Source organism: Akebia trifoliata, chromosome 12, assembly GCF_017979445.1.
Source record: "Akebia trifoliata isolate Shusen 1 chromosome 12, ASM1797944v1, whole genome shotgun sequence".
In the NCBI taxonomy this organism is placed as follows: domain Eukaryota; kingdom Viridiplantae; phylum Streptophyta; class Magnoliopsida; order Ranunculales; family Lardizabalaceae; genus Akebia; species Akebia trifoliata.
Genome location: NC_141386.1, coordinates 17005852 through 17027948, shown reverse-complemented (window position 1 = coordinate 17027948; position 22097 = coordinate 17005852). Strand labels below are relative to the sequence as shown.

The 22097-nt window shown below is 37.1% G+C and overlaps 1 protein-coding gene across 1 annotated transcript in view; it reads right to left on the bottom strand.

Moving 5' to 3' along the window:
• The window catches only part of LOC147388964 (GEM-like protein 5), a 58253-nt gene extending 37015 nt beyond the window's left edge, over positions 1-21238 (bottom strand). The window contains exon 1 of the mRNA XM_086418727.1: positions 21091-21238. The gene's annotated coding sequence lies outside the window, so the exon portion shown is untranslated. The remainder of the gene's footprint in view (positions 1-21090) is intronic.
• Between the last annotated feature and the right edge of the window lie 859 nt (positions 21239-22097).

The window sequence follows — 22097 nt, the reverse complement described above, 5'->3', positions numbered from 1 at the left end:
TGATTAAATTTTGGTTTAAAGTTTTCAAATTAATTGTTTAAATTTGGAATCCGATTTTAATTATTTAATTTTGAATTAAATTTTAAGTTTCAATTTTTTTAGATCTTAATTGTTTAATTTTAAATTTTAATTTTTTTTAATTTTGAATTATATTTTAATTGTTTAATTTTAAGTTTTATTTTTTTAAATTTTGGATTAGATTTTAATTATTTAATTTTAAATTAAATTTTAAGTTTCAATTGTTTAATTTTAATTTGATTTTAATTTTTATTACATTTTCCTAAGGATCGAGATCTCTAAGTTGGGTTTGGAGGTCGAGGGGCATTTTGGCTATTTTTCAATTTTTTCATAAATTTCTCCAATTTCATCGATTTGGGTACCGTTAGACTCAAAATCCTATTCTGAGTTCAATAAAGGTACTTTCGAGACTTTTTGGAGGTCCGAAATTCATGAGGGGCATTTTCGTCATTTTCTTCAATTTTTATTCATTTGGGTGAATTTTGGCGTGAAGTTTCTTTCAATCGCAACGTGATTATTTCTAAGTTTCGAGGTCATGTTTTCCTAGCGTAGCGAGGTCTCTAAGTTGTCCAAATGTGTAGCGAGCCTAAGTGTACGTACTTGCTAAGTTGAGCGTATGGTGTAGCGATCCTAAGCGTGCGTAATTCTTTGTCGCGTGGCAAGGAGAAAGAATAGAATAAAATTAGAAGGCAGAAGGAATTAGAAGGAGACTTCTCATGAACTTTCAAGTTATTCGCACTCATCATTAGGAATCCACAGCAACCGGGTGACGGATCGCCAAGTCAGGCGGATGCAAAAATGGGGTGTCTACAGTTGGGTCGAGATGGACTCGGTCATTATGAATTATTGCAACAAATGGATTTTTTATTGGGTCGGTGTACCCATTTTAATCAGGTAAAACAAAAAAATTTAATCCTTAAGGACAACCATTCATTCTGATCTCATTATTCACATGCATTCATCATTCACATATATTCTTCATTTAATAAACAACCCGGGAACACCCACGAGAAGTTCGAGTCGTGACCTACAGGGGAGGTTTCTAGACTCTAAGCTTACTACGTGCAATGCATTTTTATCTGACCACCCTTGCCCAAGTACACCTAATACCTCTCGAGCATGCTCAATCAGACGGTACATGGTGACTTGGTTTGATATACCGTATAGGTGATAATCTAAAACTTTAACCCACTTCTCTGAAGTAAGAAGCAACCAATTTAATCCCCAGATTAGAGGTGGCGCACGATGCTTGAGCAAAGATACTCTTAAATCACCTCTTCTCTAGAATAGACGTAGTTTATCCTCCTACTACCATAGTGCATCAGAGTAGGATCTCACTTAGGCACTTGTTTTGACCAAGAAGTGCAATTGATATACTTATATTATCTTTGATGTATATGGGTACGAGTCAAGAGTTGTAGCTTTCATAAATGGTTTGGCATCTCACGAGGGGACCGACCACGTACTAGTACTACATTGGCAAATGTGACATGTGATTGTGCGGCTTACAATAGGTCAAAGGCACAGGTTGTTCCAACCTGGGTGCATCGATATACCTTTCAGAGTCACCAGATCATATTGTACTGATGCCCCAGTTTGATATACCCTAAGGTACATGACTGGAGTTATGATTTTCATGAATGACGTCGCATCGCTGAAGAGTTCGAGCCACGCACTAGTGCCACTTTGGCTATATTGGGACATGCAAGCATGTAAAACAGTAAATGTGCTAGTGGTGTGTACAAAACAGGGTGGGGTGTGCCCCGGGCCTTTTTCAAATCAAAGAGCCCATGGGCCTGATCATATCATTACAACATTGAAATATTAATCCCAATAATACACAAACCAATCACATCCCATCACATCAATATTAGGATTAAAATAAGTACGCATATCTCAATTTATGGCATGTTAGATAAGCAATCACAATAAAACTAATAATTAGAATCAATCATCGAAACAAGCACATAGTTTTTTTTTAGTCTAAATTTTTTTTATTAATTTAATCAAAGTCGCTTTGGTGACCCTAAAAACATCGAGATTCTCAAAGAATATTGAATTGAGGAGAGGATAGTAGTTGTCGACAATAAATTTCAACGAATTTACCTCAAGATTTGTGAAATATAATCGTAAATGATTTTATTGATTTTTGATGAAAAGTAGATACAAATCTCAGTGTTTCCTCTGATTAACAGTCAAGTACAAAAATAGTGATGATGATGTATGTAGCTTTTCTTCTCTCCGAGCTTCGCGCTTTAGAAGGATGCTTTGATGTTGGCTTTGCTTTGTGCTTGATCTTCTGTAGAGGCTTTTGTAGATCTTCTTCTCTCCGGGCTCCGCGCTTTATCGGTTGAGAAGGTTTTCTTGACTTCCGGAGAAGGGCTTTATGCTTGATCTTCTCTTTAGTCGGAGTTCGGATCTCTGAAGAACCTTGCTTTGTTTCTAGAGGAGGGCTTGAGAGCTTATTCTTCTCTAGAGGGAGAGCTTCTGTCTTCTGAGGGAAAGTGATCCAGATCCCCTCTCATTGAGAGAAGCTCTTGTATCTATAGACTTAAAGGTAATTTAGCTTTCCAATTATACCCCAAACTTAAAAAAAGTTTAACTGATTTATTTAAAAGGCTAAATTTGTCCAAATCTAATTTTAAGGATTTAATGGATCATTATTGGGTCGAACTCATTTGTTTGGGTGTAGGGCTCAATACTTAATGTGTGGATCACTTTTATTTTTATATAGATCATGGGCTTTATCTGCGAAAATCCAAAACCCTGGCTTGTAAGAGGTACGTTCCCATTTAATGGACTCAATTTGGATTTGAGGCCCATTAATAAAATTAGGGATTTTTATTTATAAAAAAAAAAATTGTAAGGGCCTCCTCAAAATTTTGATGCCTACAAATGCCCTCTCAAGGATGCATTATTAGATGTGTAGCTAGCAATGATGCATTCTTGATCACCTTGACTAGTATGTGATATGTTTTGGTGAATGTGTCAATATTTATTTATTTTTTTGTTGATCCGACGTGTTCTTCTAACAGGCTTTGTAACCGAGTTGCCTTAATATTCATCCGAGTTGAGTTGATATGGACTCACAATGGACTGAATTAATAGAGGTTGTCCCATGAGATACCGATCACCTTCTTTTAGAGGCTTGGAGATACTCAATCTGATCATGGTTTTAGATGCCATTGGCAAGCTCAACAAGCTAGTAAGATAAGAAATCTTACAAGTTAGTAAGTCTAGACTTATTCAAAGAGTATTTTGGAATTCGATTGAAACCGTGGACCTTTTTCACTTAATCACAAACACCAGGAGAGGCGGCTTCAAGAAGGACTCTCCTTCAATAAACAGAGCGCACGACTGCTGTTGATGGTGCCTCATTGATCATGTTGACAAACTACGAATGTGGCAACCAAAATGGAATTTTTTTTTAATGACCATTCCATCTAAGTCAAATATTATGATTCGTATTTTTTTTTTATTTGGTCTTCTCTAAGATTTACTTGGAAAATTGAGAACATCCGATCCCAGAAGAACTAACAATATGCAATCTTTATTCAAAATCTTTCGAGGCTTTAAGGGAAACGAAGGCTTAGAATTGTTTAAACCTTCAAACTTCAAATGTTTTGGTATTAGGGGCTGATTCACCTCAATTGTTGTGGTTGGATAAGAATTACAAAGGCCCATTGCATTCAAATGCTTAGATCCATAACTTGATGCACCCTAGGTGCATGGGATCAAACCCATTTGATTGCTTTACAACAACTAAAATCAACTTCACTCAGTATTCTTTGAAGGCTTTAAAGTCTGTAGTACTTGTAGGTTGCAAGTTATGAAATTAGACTCTAGCCTTTTTGAAGGTTGGAGCTTAGAAGAGATAAGATTTTGTCACAAGAGACAAAACATATTGAAGTATTTGAGCTTTAAAAATATGAGCCACACAAGAAAATTTTGTATCTCTTAACATGATGATGGGCTTTGCCACGTGCAATACAGCATTGGAGTTGGGGTGTAAAAGAATGAAAATTTCCAATTTTTTATTCTTTTCTTCCACTGAAAACCGATCTAAAGGAGGGGCTCTGGTAAATAAAAGTGCTGACAGAATTCGAAAATGATCAATCCAAATCTACAACTCAGATACTAACAGGGTTTAACAAAATCGGATTTTCTATGATGGTGGACGACAATACGACTGGGGGATTTATCCATGAAGATCATATTGCATCCTTTCTGATCCATTTCCTTTTAGAATTCATTTGTCCTTGTTGATCGTAGTAGCGGCCATGAAAGGGGATTTTAAGTATTGCACACCAACTGATCAGTTTGAACCTTATTCAACGATTGTTGCTGTTGATGGTGATGATGTCCTCATGTGGTGACCTCAAAGCTCGACCTCTAGCAGTTCAAAAGGAAAAGCTTTGGGAAAAATGATTTTTTTTTTCCCGATTTTTAACCCACTTTGAATGGACTTACAATGGGCTTCAAGTTTATTGAAGGTGAATCAAGGACCCTTAGTAAGATTCCAATCTTACTAAGTTAGTAAGCTTAGCTTACTATCATTTTTTTTTTATGCCTTCGTGTAAACCCTTTGAGGCTTAACAATTTAAAACAGGGGTGGCAATATAGAGAGTTTCCAAAAAAAGAAAAACCCAAATATCTTCCCTGTTTTCGTTCTTGAGTTTTTTTTTAAGAATCTCCTATTTCTTTTAGGCAAAAATCAGCAGAGAGACCGAGCTCTTCAATTTATGACTACGTATCTTGCGAGTTGAGCGAGATTTCAAGAAAATGTTGTGGAAACCTTCACATCATCTTACTTATTGATGCAACAACATCGAACTCTCCGAGATGGAACCTTCAACTCGCTTATTAATGCGAATAACATAAACGATAGAGATCAGAATGTCTTGATTTCAAAGGTATGATCCATTTCTTTTCAAGATCGAATTACGAAATTGCAGTGTTGTTTGATCATTTTTTCAAAGTAAGTATCAACATCAAGGTTTATCCATCGAGAGATAAGGAATTGATCAAGAGAACAAGGACTTCTTCGGTTCCTCAACCTTGTCTATGATATACCTTGAATTCTCCTCTACTGTTCCACTTGTTTCTTCATCACTAATTTGCCTCGGTTCTTCTTCTTCAATGTTGGACAAGACTGCATTCTTTTTGTATTGACGATGTCATTAAAGCGATCAAGAACAGACCCATAAGAACATAGTGAAACATAGATAAAATTGACGATTTAACATATTTGTTTTCTCGATTTTTAACCTTTCCTGGTGTTGATGGGAAGAGGTCATCTTCAAGAGATCTCATATTGTTAGGGATTTTATTTGATTTTGATTTTGATTAAAAGAAGAAGAACACCCCTCTTTCTGTTTGCGAATATTCTTCAAAAAGAAATAAAGAAAACTCGTCTTTATCAGAAATTTAACCGTTCTTTACGATTTCAGAACCATGATTGGGCTACTATTGCTTTCAAAAGAACCATCTCGGCTTATCAATTTCAGGCGATTTAGAGGTAAGAATTTAAAAGTAAATTGGATTTTATTGTTGGATATGTGCAGCCTTGTCCTGTTTAAATCGAATCTGTTCATCTGATAAACAAATAATCGAACACCCTCTTCCCTTCAGATTTTTATTAAGAGCTTCAACAGCTCAAATAGCATCATCTTCTGCCGATTGCGATGGTTCAAGATTTTCACCCAAATCATTGATCGAAGAAGATGAGTGAAATCTGTAAACCCTTTGACAAGGGTTTTTTTTTTTTTTTTTTAAGTTATATTAACACACCCATCTTTATTTGTAACACACCAAAATGGATATCTATTTACACACCGACTTTTGCTTGCAACAAACAACATAATTTATTTATTTTTGCTTAAGAAACCTTTAGGGTTCTTCATTGATTTAAGTAAAACTCTTGAATCAGAATCTTTTGCTACTTTGAATTTGAACCTTTCTATTGGTAAGATATATTCTTTTCCAATTAAAACTTTCCGGGCATCATCATTTTTTCACTTTGTTTATACTTTTTTTTTTATTCAGGTTCTCTTTTGATTTTTGGAACGCGAGCAGCAACTAAGAGCTTTAATCCTTGTTATTGCTTCTCAGTCACTTAGAGTTTTTCGATGACTTAAAGCTTTAGTTTCTGTTATTACCAAAACAAAATAATCTCCCAAACTTGAAATTTTTAATACCTTTTGTTCTTGTATACAATGATTTGCAACAGGGTACATTGATCAAGAAATTATGAACTAATCTTGTCCATTAAATTTTATAATATCTATATCATGCTTGGGATGAACACTGTTGACTTGTCAAAAGAATTGCATAATGATAGATGAACTCGTAGAAGAACCATGCGACGAGAAATTTGTCTAGCCAGTTGGCCAATTTCTAAGGCAACTGATCATCAATAGTACTTAATAATGGAAAACGTCAACTGGCTAGAAGAATCAGGGGATGCAAGATTTGTATATCTAGAAGATCTGTCCAGCTAGTTGGCTAACCTCTAAAGTAACTGTTTATCAGTAATGCTTAGGAGTGGATGACATCAACTGGCTGAAAGAATCGCGATACGTAAGCTTTATACATGTAGAAGATCTATGCGACGAACTATTTGTCCAGCTAATTGGCTAACCTCTAAAGCAACTGTTTATCAGTAATGCTTAGGAGTGGATGACGTCAACTGGCTGAAAGAATCGCAGTACGCAAACTTTATGCACGTAGAAAATGCATGCGACGAGCTATTTGTTCAACTAATTAGCTAACCTCTAAAGCAACTGTTTATTAGTAATGCTTAGGAGTGGATGACATCAATTGGTTGACAAATGTCAACTGGCTAAAAGAATCGCGATACGCAAGCTTTATGCACGTAGAAGATCCATGCGACGAACTATTTGTCCAGCTAATTGGCTAACCTCTAAAGTAACTGTTTATCAATAATGCTTAGGAGTGGACAACGTCAATTGGTTGACAAGCGTCAACTGGCTAGCAGCATCACAACGTCAACTGGCTAGAAAAAATCATGCGACGAACTATTTGTCCAACTAGTTGGCCAATCTCTAAAGTAATTATTTATCAGTAGTGCTTAAGAGTGCACAACGTCAATTGGCTGACAAACGTCAACTGAATAAAAGAACCATGCGACGAATTATTTGTACAGTCAGGTGGCCAAACTCTAGCGCCAAAGATTTATTGAGTATGATGATTTTTTTATTCATACTCTTCTATATCTCTAATCAATGTGACCCTAGTACTTAATGAGAAATGTTATTAATTTTTTTTTGAATAAGTGTATTTGGTCTTTTTTTTTTTCCGAGATGGCTAGAGATATTCTTTCCAAAGGTTCAAGGAATAAGAACCATTCCAAACGGAACTTACCAAGTGAAGGTTGGGTAGATGATCCTGTAGATCCTTCTCAAAAGGGAAAATGGCTTTGTTTTTCCCATATTATAATAGTTGGTCATTCAAGAGTAGGAAACATTTCATCGTAGAGCTGAAGCTTATTGTGCACACATCGATAATCGGTCATTTGAATGCGCAGGATACAGAAAGGGACACATCACTAGATATGACAGTTTTAAGTGAATATCCTCTAACAACTGACTTACTCCCTGGAGATGAGATTGATACAGAGCATTAGCTATCTTACCACATTATTATCAAACTCGCAATTGTCCACAGGCTATTTTGGCATAGAAAATCATGTAACGTTTTACTCGATGGGGTTCAGATATTGAACCTCGAGGCGACATTCGATATCTCAATGATTTTTGAAAGTGGAGTTTGGATGTGAGCCATAAACTACAGAGCAAAAAGTCGACAGCTTCCCTTGGTGAAGCTATATTTGCAGCTAGTAAGGAGTACAGTTATCCTAATGGCATGTATCGAGCTTTATGTGAGTTTTGGTGTCCCGAGACTAACATTTTTGTGACGGGTCGTAGTGAAGTTGGCATTTCTTTACGGGAAATGTAGAAGATTTCTGGGCTTTCTATCACAGGTGAGTATTACGAAGAGGTGGTACCTAGTTTTGATGAGCTCATGGGTTGCAACGGTGTTTCACGGCTTCCTCTTTCTTGCCAATATCTGTTCAAAGCGTATGCTTTACTGATTTTTGAAAAAGGGAGTGATTGTGTTAGTCATAGTGAATGGCTTGATTTTTGGTATACCAAATCTGAATGAATTTCTAGTCCTCGTTTGATAGTAGAGTATAAAGAAAGGGCAAGATCATTTTACTTTGATCGTAGTGGCCGTCAGCATCCCAGAACAAAATTACGTAGACCTTTTTCTTCTCAAGTTACTTTGGCTAAGGAGGGTCATAAAGAGGGAAAAAATTTATTTATCAGGCTTGATTTTCTTGCAAATTAGAATGTTGAAGATAAAGCTATGGCAGCTGCATACCTCTCTTTATGGTTGTGTCGTTTTGTTCTCCATTGTGAGAATGGTGATATTATTCGTCTAGGTACTTTCAAGATAGCAGCATTGATGGCTCAAGGTGCTACGTTCAGCTTGGTACCTCCACTTCTGTGTTGTTTGTACAAAGGTCTAACTCAGACCTATTGGGGTATGAAAACACAGAAAGTTGTAGGTGCTTCCACGAGTTATTGTCCCCTTCATTACTTGTTTGTGTGGGTCGGACTTCATTTTCATCGGGGAGTATTTGGTAGCATTGATGCTGACTTTGGACCTCCGTATTTGGTTCGCACAATTGGTGTCTCCAACTCATATTTTTATTGGGAAGATAATGCTAAAGATGCGAGGGATCTGATCATCACCATGGATTCTAGTAATTTTCAATGGCATCTTGAGGAGATTTGACTGCCAAAAGGTTATAAAAGGATACGGACTGATGATGGTGATGATCCTTCTGAAGTTCAAGTTTTCATGATAAGCTGTCGTCCTGGATTTGTTATGTTTTGATGTGGTAATGGTTGCGAGGTGAAAATGTATAGCCCTCACAGGTTTGCTCGTCAACAAGGCTTTCATCAACGTATCCCTGGAACTCCGATTCCTTTCACAAGATCCGTGGATGGGATAAAGTTATACATTTTTTGGTTGTCTTTGATTCAGACAAAAATTCGAGTCAACTTTTTTATTCTTCCAAAAGTGCAAGACATGAATCGACAATTTGGTAAGAGTTATAGGGATTGATAGGTTCAAGACGTAGTGCCTCACTTGGATGCCCTTGATTTCTGTCTTCTTGAAGATAACATCTTCGTTCCGAACTTTAATTTTGATGAAAGAAAAGGAGTTGAAGATCGTGAGACACGTCGTACTTTGCTTGCCACGTAAAAACCTTCTCAAAAAAGAAGAATAGAACACACTCGAATTGATGAAACACAGAATGTCATTGCGGAGCCTAGATTGACATTGCGTTTCAAAAAAATACTACCGACTCTAGCGACTACTCAAATGGAGCAGGCCAACATTCTTGGGGTAAATGTAGAACAAGCTATTCATAGATCAAGTCCTGTGGATTCTTTGAAGCATGTTGCTCAGATTGAGCCTAAAGATACGAGTGTGACTCCAGATGGACAAGAAGGTGAAGTTGAGAATGATGTGTCTCCTAGGAGAGGTAATTTTATACACTTTTTTTTCCTTTCTTAGAAATTTCACATTTTTTATGTATATATATATACATAATCCTTTGTGTTTTAATCGTTCTCGCAGAATCATCAACCAATATACATTCCATTATCGATTTGTTCATCTCAGAGGATTTTGTAGTCCTCCTTGCCTTCTCGGGTATGGGAGATGTTTGGAATGTTAGTCATCTTAGTAGGGGGATTTCGAAATTGGTTGATATTGAAGACCCATCAAAGAGTGATGGGGACGAGGTTTCCTCATGTCCTCGTCAAAATTCTCGTGGCACTCCATCAACTTCAACTACGCATACGATTCCAATCGCATTGGCGTTACCTACTTCTAATAAGTTAGTTGATTCATTTGTGATTGTTCCGAAGTCACGTGGAATGCTTACTGTTTCTACCCAAACTCGACAATCTTCCTTGCATGATAGTGATATCGACTTATGCGTTCAACAAGCATTACATAGAGCTTGTGATGAATTCCTTCGATCTAGAGTTGAGTTGATGCTCAATATTGGCTTTTCCAACCTCAGAGAATGGCAATCACTTCATTTGCTTGCCATCATCTTTTTTCTCAAGGATGCTTTCAGAACTAATCCTATGCGTTTTGTGAATTTCTTCGAATCGCTTATAGTCGAAGTAGAAGCGTATCTTTCAAGACGAGAGAAGGCTTTATCATCTTTGTCAACAGATGATAGGGATCTTCAATTATCTGTCTTAGATCAGGAAGCTCAGTTAAAATGTCAATCAGTGGATAGTTTACATATACAACTGACTGAAGTTAAAGAGAAAGAAGTTAAACTGACTAAACGAGAAGCTGAGTTAGAAATCGAGTTGACTCAAATCAGATAAATGCTACCACAAGTTGCTGCTTCTAAAGAGTCTCTTAGTACTCAAGTTCAGGAAGAGGAGGAGGCTCTACTTACTATTGAAGCGGAGTGTACTCGCCTATCTAATGCTCCAATCATTGATGATCATGAAATAGCTGCTTGTGAAGTAGAGAAAGAGTCTTTGAAGAAGAAGTTTTGGAACCTTACTTCTTTATATTAAGCTTATTTTTTTATTTTTTTATTTTTTCACTGTATAGGACTTAGGAAATTATAGCATTGTTTATTTCATTTGAAATTAATAAAATTCCTTTCTTTCCTTATACAAGTATATTATTATTATTTTTTGATGTGGTTGAACCTAAAGTAACATTACAGGTTGCCTACGTACCCAAAATGGGATCAAACCATAACGTAGTTCAAATTGATAATGCTCTAAGTTTTGCCTAGATTGCCCTCTCGGGTTTTCAATCTAGCGAGCTCAAATTTTTTTTATTTTTTTGGACCGTTCACAGTTTTAACTTATGCGAGTTAGGAGTATCATGTAATTTAAACTCGAATGATAATGAGCATTGTCAAACAGTTTAGGCTCGTGCTGGGGAGCATTATCAAACAGTTTAGGCTTATGTTGGGGAGCATCATTCTTTTAAGTATAGTATCGTTTGAGGAATTTATCGTTGATTGGACCAAGATGTAATCCTTCCGGTGTTACAAGAAGGTATGCACCATTAGTGTATACTTCTTTTACTACATGAGGTCCATCCCATTTTGGATCAAACTTCTTTTCAGAACGGTATAAGAGGATGATTGGTCGTTGTACGGCTAGGACTAGATCACCAACTTGAAAGGAACGTGGTTAAACTTTCTTATTGAATACACGTGATAGACGAGTTTGGTAACAATTCAGTCGTTGTTGTGCTTTCAATCTCTTTTCGTCCAATGTATCGAGTTTTGTTAAACGTAATTTGACATTCTCTTCGCAAGTTAGACCTTCTTGGATTGTAATCCTTAATGAAGGTATTTAACATTCCAAAAGGAGAACAGCTTCAGTTCCATAAACCAATGAGTAAGGTGTGGCTTGCGTGGGGGTACGGTATGAGGTTCTGTATGCCCATAGTGCTTCCCCAATTCGTTCATGCTAATCTTTTTTCAATTTTGAAACAACTTTCTCAATAAGCTTACAAAGAGTTTTGTTGAAGGCTTCGGCGAGTCCGTTTGCTGCAACGTTGTACATTGTAGAACATCTCTGCTTAATGTCAAACTTTATGCAGAATTGATCCATCAGCGTATTGCTAAAAGATTTCCCATTATCTATCATGATATATCGTGGAATGCCTAACGGAAGACGATATTACTTTTGATGAAGTCGACTACCGTTTCTTTCTTGACCTCTCGAAGGGGAACTGCTTCAACCCACTTAGAAAAGTAATCAGTTGCAGCAAGGATAAAAAGATGTTGTCTTCATGATTTTGGGAGTGGTCCAACGACATCAAGTCCCCACCCGTCAAAGGGCCAAGATGCGATTGTAGGATGCAATGGCTCCGGTGGTTGATGAATGTAATCTCCATGAAATTGGCAAACTTTACACCTATTCGCATGGTCTAAAGAATCTTTGACCATAGTAGGCTAGTAAAATTCCATCCTCTTCAGACTATGATGGAGTTTCGGCCCTGACTGATGTGAACCACACACTCTAGAGTGTGCTTCTTTTAAAACATCTTGAATTTCATCATTTTCGAGACATCTCATTAAGATGTTGTCGAAAGAGCGACGATATAATTTATCGTTAAAATATAAAAATCGAGGTGCCCTATAACGTATTTTGATTTTGTACTTTAAGTCGTTTGGCAGCTTCCCATTCTGTAGATAATCAATGAGTGGTTGTCTCCAATCTTTGACTTCTACTATTTCGACAATGTTTGCTTCGTGCGACTCGCAATTTTCATCTATCAAAGGAGGTAGTGGTAGATAGGGATATTCATTTTCTCTCCTTCTAACATAGCCAAACTTGCAGCAAGACTAGCTAAAGCGTCAGCCTGCTTGTTTTCAACTCTTGGTATATGCGTAATGATGACGTCTTCGAATTGGCTTACAAGTTGTACAACATAGTAGTGATAAGGCACTAACTCATGCTTTCGAACGTCATACCCTGTTGAGAGTTGGTTAATGACAAGTTGTGAGTCCCCATATACATAGAGTTGGTGTAATTTCATCTCTAGCCTGAGTTTTAAACCAATGATCAGATATTGGTATTCTGCAACCTTGTTTGAACATAGTTTCGTCAAGGCAAACAAAAATGACAATACTTCATTTTGTGGGGTGATAAAAATTACACCTGCCCCCGCTCCATCTTTTCTAGTGGCCCCATCAAAGAATATTTTCCAAGCTGGAAGTACATCAATAGAGAATACTTCTTCGTCAGGCAAGTCGTGAGACAATTTCCATTCCGTCGGAATAGGATGATCAACAAGAAAGTTGGCTAACGCTTGCCCTTTTACAACCTTTTGCGGGATGTAAATAATCTTGAATTCTGATAAGAGAAGGGCCCATTTAGCTAGTCTTCCCAACAAGATTGGCCTTGTCATGATGTACTTGAGTGGATCAGCTCGCACAGTGAGTCGGATTGTATGCGATAACATGTAATGCCAGAGTTTCTTTATGGCAAAGATGAGTGTTAAACATGTCTTTTCATTGGGTGAATAGTTTACTTCTGCTCCAATAAGAGTTCGACTCAAGTAATAGAGTGCACCTTCTTTTCCTTCGTCATTTTCTTGAGCCAACAATACTCCTAGTGACATTTCTTGCGCACTAATATAGAGAATCAGTAGCTTCTCAAGAATTGGTGCAGAAAGAACAGGAGGCTTGAGCAGATACTCCTTGATACTTTTCAGAGCATTTTCACAAGCTTCATCCTATTCAAATGATGTTTCTTTCTCCATCAATCGACTGAAGGGATGACAACGCCCAACTAAGTTTCAAATGAACCTACGAATGTAAGCAAGTCAACCTTGTAGACTTTTGAGTTCATGAATGTTCTTTGGTACCGGCATATTTTGAATTGCTTCAATCTTGTTTCGATCGATTTCAATACCACGATGCCGAACCATGAATCCCAAAAATTTACCCGAGGTAACTTCAAAAATGCATTTTAATGGATTCATCTTGAGTTGGTACCGTCGTAATCTATCGAAGGTATCACGTAGATGTTGTAAGTGATCTTCTCTTTTCCTAAACTTTACTACTAGGTCATCAACATAACACTCCACCTTGTTATGTAGTATGTCATCAAAGATTTTCTACATAGCTCACTGGTAAGTGGCACCAGCATTCTTAACTCCAAAAGACATAAATTTGTAACAATATATATCTTTTGGGGTATGAAAGGCTGTAAGCTTCTCGTCTTTTGGTGATATTCGAATTTGATTGTAACGAGAAGATCCATCCATGAAAGACAAAGCTTCATGTCTTGTAGTCGCATCAACCATAAGTTTTATGATTGGAAGCGGAAAATCGTCTTTTGGAGATGCATTATTCAAGTCGCAAAAATCGACACATATTCGAATCTGTCCATTCTTCTTTTTTACTGAGACTATGTTGGAAATCCAAGTTGGATACTTTACTTCTCGGATGAAGCTAGCTTCTATCAACGTGTTGACCTCTATCTCAATCTGTGGTATCAACTCTAGCAAATATATCTTTGTATTCTTGTAGCAACTTGAGGTACTTGGCTTCTTCATGCTAGTTTAGAAGAGTACTGACTAACATGGGTCATGGTTCTTCAATTGTCCCAAGATTTATTTATTTCAAGTCCTCGACAGTTGCTTGTCCGCCTTCTTCAAAGATCGGTGGAGCATTTTAGAGTTCTTCATCTGACGACGTAGAATCTTCTTCAGGAAATTCCTCAATGGTAATATGATTTACCGAAACGACGTCTTTAGAATTGTTTGTTCCAATAGTTGAAGCTTGGCTGTTGCTCGTTTGGTTTGTGAGGATGATGGTGCATTGCTTCACAACCAATCCATCTGATATCGAAACTTCTAAAGTTGCTTGTCGTTTCATGCGAGATGGAATAATACTATGCAAGCCACTACTATCTTGATGCTCCACATGTTTATCTCTTTGCTTAGGTCGATGTCGTGATTTTCTTCGTATTTTTACTCTAACATTCTGACCAAGTTTAGATAGAGCAGACGCACGAGGTTTATTAATTTGTACATCATGATGATCATCTAAAGTACCCAATCGATAAAATATCAACGTGGTCGAGATGTGGCCACCAATTCGATCAAAGACTGATGTCCGTGAAACTGGTGTTTTTATAGGCTCATCAATGATTTCTACTGTAATATGTTGTGAAGCAGCTGTCTTCATCTTAGAAATTTTGATTGGAGCTTCTGGCGTATACCCTAGCCTCGCTCGTGTGAATGAAACTCTTTCTCTAGCTCGAACGAGTTTGACTTGTGTTGCAGTTAAACCATGAATTTGATCAGTTGGTAGTAGTTCACCCAATCGTACGGGTTTACCTTTTCCGTAACTGGTAATTTCGAGTAACTTTGAAGTTTTAGGGCCGAACCAACTTTCAGACTCAACCTTTGCGATGTTGTTCATGATTGATGTAGGTAGGATAATACTTTTCACGGGTGTCCTTACGACGTAAGATTTCTGAAGTGGTGTAACTAGTAGGGTTAACTCTTCTTTCAGTATCTCCAATTTGACTTTAGAAACAAAAGGCTTGGTGTTTGAAGAAATCTCTTCGAAAGGTGATTATCCCGATTTTTGTCGCGATTGTGGCACATAACGAAGCATTGGGGTTGGCAACAGAACTGTGGGTGACGCGTCCACTATTGATTGACTCACCTTGATTCGTTGAGTTTCTGGTTCTTGGTTCTTTACTTGTTCTTCCTAAAGCTGAGAACCAGAAATCTTCGCGGCATAATTCATAGTATACTTTCCTTTGTCAGGTTTTTGCTTACTAGAAGGGGGTATCGAAACTGAAAGCGCTTCTTGAATGACCTCGCCTCCAAAATAGAATTTTGCATCAACAAAATGTGTTTCTGCCTTGTCAAATGGTTGATCTTTGGCTATTACACATTTTTGCACACCATCTTGGTAGTACTTGAAACATTGATGTAATGTGGATGGTACCACCCCATTTTCATTTAGCCACGGTCGGCCGAGAAGCAAGTGATATGAAGTTTTACAATCAATCACGTGGAAGAGCGCTGTTGACTCCAAATCTGCAATAGAGAGCTTGACTCTTATCATGATGATCGCTCTTTGACCTCCTAAGTTGAAACCCTAAATCATCAACTTACTGCGAGCAAGTTGATTCGATAAGATGCCAACTTGTTTCATAGTACGAATTGGCATGATGTTGACCATAGATCCACAATCCAGGAGGATTATTTGAATTTTAGTTTCCTTCACATAACCTGTAACATAAAAGGGCCTATTGTGAGGTCGAGACCCTAATTGGAGATCCTTATTAGTGAAGATGATTGTGGCCATATACAGATCGTCTTCTCGTGGATCTATGTTAGGTTGAACTTCTTATTTTGAATCAGTTGAGCTTTGCTTTGAAGTAAGCTTAACTTTTTGGAATTCACGGGACAAATCCGAGTTGACCTGCGAATCTTCTATTTCCGAGGTGCTATTGTCTTTCTCAAGTCGTTGATTTCCATCATTGGAAGTAGTAGGATGTTCTTTGGACCTATCATCAATATTATCTTCTAGCACTCTTCTATTTTCACTTGATGACATGACACCGTGCAGATTTCCTTCAAGAGCTTCTTGGGTAAGAATTCTAGAAGAGTAACGGCACACGGGACGGTTGCTAAGGATGTCTTTGGGGTCTGCGGGCAGAACTTGGAAAGCCTTCTTCTTTGTTATTCACTTTCGTTTCTTTGACCCTGTACATGATTTTGACTTTCTTTTCTTTTTCTTTGACTTCGAAATAGAAGGAGTTGGCACATATGTAGGGCATCTTTTTCGACGAGTGACAACTGTCCACCCTTCGTCATCAACTGAAGCAGACTCTGAGATGTCTGACTTTGAATTTGAAGCCGAATGAGATTGTGGTCCTTGTTGAAGTGAAGTGGGAAATGTGATGATTTTTCTTTGATTTGGCCTTGCCCCCAGCGTGGGATGGGCCTTTTCAACATCGGAATGTACGGGTATGAGTTGTGATGGTTTAGGTAAAACTTTGGTGATCTGAGAAGATAGAGTCTGCGTAGCATACTGACTTGCCCATAATATTAGATCAAAAAATTCAAAAGTGACAGAGGTCATGTTGGAAGTAGCAACATTTTCGACACATTCAAGTTCAATTTTCCCTTGACGTGCCAAATCCATAATCTTTTCTTTGAAGACGAAACATTTTTCAATTGGGTGACTAATCACCCTATGATAACGACAATATTTCGGATCATTGTCGCGACCTGCTTCCTCGGGTCGTTTTGGTACTGGGAATTCAATGAACTTTAATTTCAGCAACTCTTCGAACATGCCCAAGACATCAGCATCAGGAAAAGGGTACCCTTTTGCCTCAAGCTCTTTGAGAGTTTTCCAAGCTTTTTCTTTTTTTTGTGTTGAATCAGCTCGTGGCTGATCTTCTCTTCTCTTACCTGTGATTTTGACAGGTTTACTGGTGGTGGTAGATAAGACTTCTTTAGTTTTGAATGACTTGCCTTCATTCTTTTCTTGCCTTCGAAACTCGCTTGGTCGTGGAGTCTGATGCATAGCTATACTATGTTCCATGTCGTGGGGTCGAGTAGCTAGCTCTTCGAAAGTATGTGGTTTAATTCCTTTCAAGATGTAAAGGAGTTGCCAGTGCATCCCTTGAACACATATTTCGTTAGCAGAAGACTGAGAAAGTTGATCTATGCAGTCGAGGGAAAGATTTTTCCATCGCTCGATGTACTCGATAACTGGTTCATCCTTCCTTTGTTTGACGGCGGCGAGTTCCACCATACTCACTGTTCTTCTAGTGCTGTAGAAGCGGCCAAGGAACACTCTTTTAAGTTGATCCCAACTGTCTATTGAGTTGGGTTCCAAGTCAATGTACCAATCAAATGCATTGCCGTGAAAGGAGCGAACAAATTGTTTCACCATAAAGTCTCCGAATGTACCGGCGTTGTTGCAAGTTTCGATGAAGTGGGCAATACGCTGCTTTAGATTGCCTCCGACCCGAAGATGCATTTGTTCGATGACTTGAGTATAAGGTTTGGAGTAGACCAATGAGAACTGTGGCATGCCCCCATACTGAGCACAAATGGTGTCAGTAATCATTGCTTACAGTTGTTGAATAGAAAGTGAAGCAGTAGACACCTGTGGTGGATCTCGAGTAGCTTTTCGTGAACTAGAATAGTTTGCTCGTTGTTCTTCTTCGTGCGGAGTCGCATATGCTTCAGGGGTGAATCCTGAAGGATGTGAGAGTCCAACACTTGATTCATTCTCTTTGTCTTTCTGTTCCAAACGGCTGACGAGAGTTGCGATTTGGATATCTTTGTCTTCCATTGCTTTTGTTAACTTGTTGATGGTGTTTGCCATCTGAGCAACTTGTTCCGCCATCATTAGCGCTCCAACTGTCATTACTGCTCTGATGGATGTGTGAGTTTGTGACGGAGAAGTGATCGATAAAAATCTAGACGATCCTTCGCTTGACTTCGAATCAGATCTAGAATCTGACGAGTCGTCTTCTACCACGTCCGCCGACGATTCCTTCATGGTAAGTGGCGTTTTTGTGACACGTTTCTTTGAGTGATGCTGGAGAGGCTCCACTAGCTTGGATCCACCAGTCTTTGTTAGTGTTTGTGTCACATGATGATCGCGACTAATAACCTGAGTAGATTCATGATTGGAAAAAAAGATTTTCTTACCTTTCTCAATAGCGGCAGATGCGATAGGGTTGACATTACGAGATGCCATCGATGCTTTAGTTGATGTTCTTGCAGTTGACTGAAAGATAAGGGTTGAGATCGTCCCACCGGGCGTGCTAGAAATTTGTTGACAATAAATTTCAATGAATCTACCTCGAGATTTGTGAAATATAGTTGCAAATGATTTTATTGATTTTTGATGAAAAGTAGATACAGATCTCAATGTTTCCTCTAATCAACAGTCAAGTAAAAAAATAGTGATGATGATGTACGTAGTTTTTCTTCTCTCCGAGCTTCGTGCTTTATCCGTTGAGAAGGATGCTTTGATGTTGGCTTTGTTTTGTGCTTAATCTTTTGTAGAGGCTTCTGTAGATCTTCTTCTCTCCGGGTTTCCCTCTTTATTGGTTAAAAAGGTTTTCTTGGCTTTCGAAGAAGGGCTATATGCTTGATCTTTTCTTTAGTCGGAGTCCGGATATCTAAACAACCTTGCTTTGTTTCTAGAGGAGGGCTTGGAACTTTTTCTTCTCTAGAGGGAGAGCTTCTGTCTTCTGAGAGAAAGTGATCCAGATCCCCTCTCAATGAGAGAGGCTCTTGTATTTATAGACTTAAAGGTAATTTAGCTTTCCAATTATACCCCCAATTTAAAAAAGGTTTAACTGATTTATTTAAAAGGCTAAATTTGTCCAAATCCAATTTTAAGGATTTAATGGATCATTATTGGGTCGAACTCATTTGTTTGGGTGTAGAGCTCAATACTTAATGTGTGGATGACTTTGATTTTTATATAGATCATGGCCTTTATCTACAAAAACCCAAAACCCAAGCTTGTAAGAGGCACATTCCCATTTAATGGACTCTATTTGGATTTGAGGCCCATTAATAAAATTAGGGATTTTTATTTATAAAAAAAAAAATTGTAAAAGCCTTCTCAAAATTTCGATGCCTACAATAGTTGTTGAGATGAGGAGTGATGAACCCTATTTAAAAAACAAAACTCTAAATAAAAGAAAACTAAAAACTCATTCCGAAAAAAAAATAAAAATAAAAATCAAAGAGAAAGATTTTATTGCTACCCCAACTCTTTTACAATCAAATAAAGAATTAACAAACACCGATGGTGTGTTGTAGATAAAAATTGGTGTGACCTTCGAAAAATTCTCTCCTTAACACCATTGCAACAAAGAGAGGGCTGCCAACAGGTTTTTTACAATAACATTCTTGGCACACCCATTTCTTACTTACAACACATCATTGTCATCTTTATCGTTAGATCAACCCAATCGATTTTTATGTTGAAAACCGATAGATCGAATCAGGGAGGAGTCAAAAAAGTGAAAAAAAAAAATTTATTTCCCTCTCTTCTTATCTTCTTCGTTGCAACTCACCCTCACCATGAACAACCTTGTTGTCTTCATCACCAGATCGATGTTTCAACCAACGAAAAGGCTCAACAACAATAACAAAAGCCGTTTCAAAGCTTCTAAATTGCAGCAACTTGGCTGCAACACATGATTTCAAGAGGAATCATGGCAAACATATAAAAGAGAGATGATAAAAACTCGTTTACTCCTTCATGACAAGCAACACCAATCGGCTGGTTTAAAACGCTTTCAAATCTGATTTAAGAAGGTGATCTTCAATGAGATCTGTAGAAATCGCTCTTTGAGTTAAAGAAAACCAAGAAAAGGGTTTGAGTCTTTGCTGGAGAGACCTGGGTGTACCGAGAGGACCCATCACAGAGCGAGAAAGAGAGAGAGAGAGAGAGAGAGAGAGGCGTCTCCCTCTTGCTGTCTTCTTTTGTTCTTATTGAAGAAGAAGATAACAGAAATAAAAAATGCTTTTTTTTATGGAATACCAGCCTTTTTTTTTTTGTAAAAACGCTACTACCTTTGAACAGCACAAAAAAAAAAATTCTTTATTATTGTTTTTTTATAAAACAATGCTGCCCTTAACAGCACATTAAAAAAAATTAACACACATCAACCCCTCCTTTTAAAAAAAAAAAAAATGTTGCTGCCCTTTAACAGCACATTACAAAAATTTAACATACCAACCCCTTTTTTTCTTAAAAAAAAAAATAACTATCAAAGGATAGATCATTGTATGCTTAATGAATATTGAAAAGAGAGAAAAAAAACATTAAAAATTATCTTATTTTTTATTTTTATTTAAAAAAAAAAAACCGATAACCTCCATGCGTTAACAATCATTAATCCATCTTGAACAAACCGATTTCTTGAAATCCTTCACCATTTAGGGTCACCTTAAGTAACTTTCGATTGAACCACAGAAAACCATATACCGAATCAACGCATTCAAAATCGAACCAAATAATTAATGATTGGACCAACAAGTATAATAAAAAAAAACCGATAAAAAAACAATAAAAAGAAACTAACTAAAAATAAATAAATAAAAAACTAGGTCATTGGCAATGCTCCCATACTTGGGGTTTTTCAAGTCTGATCCTCAATAATCCGCAGCGAAGTCGCCACTGAAAGCGCCCTTTATCCGTGGGGTGTGCGGATCCGCTTTTGACTTTTGAGGTTTGGGGTCGCCACCTAGTTATTACGGTCTAGGAACTGAACATTAATTCAAAACGGATAAATAAACAACTAATCTACTAAAAAATACTGAGTCCAGGGATCACATTATGGGGTTGGAAGGTGTTAGGCACCAACCCCGCCAGGCAAACGCCGGTCTCTACTAATTCCTAAAAACGATTACATTACTAAAAAGACCTAAATAATAATAATAAAAAAAAATAAAAATATTTACCTTTGCAACGCAACGATTTTGTTCTCTCAGATCTGATAGAACAACTCCTCCTATAGTACTCCTCACTTTGTTCTGTCACCAGATTTGCTTTAGACCTCCAAGACGAACTACCTCCTTCTTAGATCTGAATATTTCTGATTTGTTAATGGATTTTCTGGGAGTTTTTAACGGATTTCTAAGTGTTTTTTGAGCTAAAGTTGAGGTATGGATGATAGATAAGGAGTTAGGACTTCAAAATTAGGGTTTATGGGAGGGTAGGGAAGCATTTTGACCTACTTTTCTTCGGATTTATGTTTTTTATACGAAAATAGGTTGTAGGGACCATTATTTAAAGAATTTTTTAAGTGCATTTTAGATAGAGTTACTGTTTAATTAGAATTATAGAGTTAGTATTTAATTAGAATTACATTAGATAGTTTTAGAGTTTAATTAGAATTCTATTAGGTTTAGGTTTTGACTTTGGTCTTATTAGATTGATTAGGGTTTTGACTTAAGCCTTATGAGATTGACTTTAATTTTTGACTTAAGTTTTACTTGATTGACTTGACTTTAGGATTTTGATTTAAGTCTTACTTTATTGAATTTAATTTTAATTAGGATTTCATTTTACATTAAGTATTATTTTAATTATTAAAATTATAAAATTATCATTTTACCCTCAAAAATGACTTTTTACGTTTTAAGTCATTTTTTAATGTTCCAAGAAGTTTTGGAATCGATTTTTCATAAGGAATTTAATGAGAATATTGGTTTTTGTTATTTATAAATTTTTTTGTGCAAAATGGTCATGAACTTTATGAGGGGCATTTTCGTAATTTTGTCAAATTTTGTTAAAATTGGTGAAATGATTTATTTGATTTCGATTTGTTATTTTATGTGTTTGAAAGGATTTTCCTAAGCGTAATATAGGCTCTAGGGATGTTTTGAGGTTAGGGATGTTTTGGTAATTTGGTCATTTTTTAGTGATTTTTATCGTGAAACTTCTTTTTGTCTGAAAAATGATGATT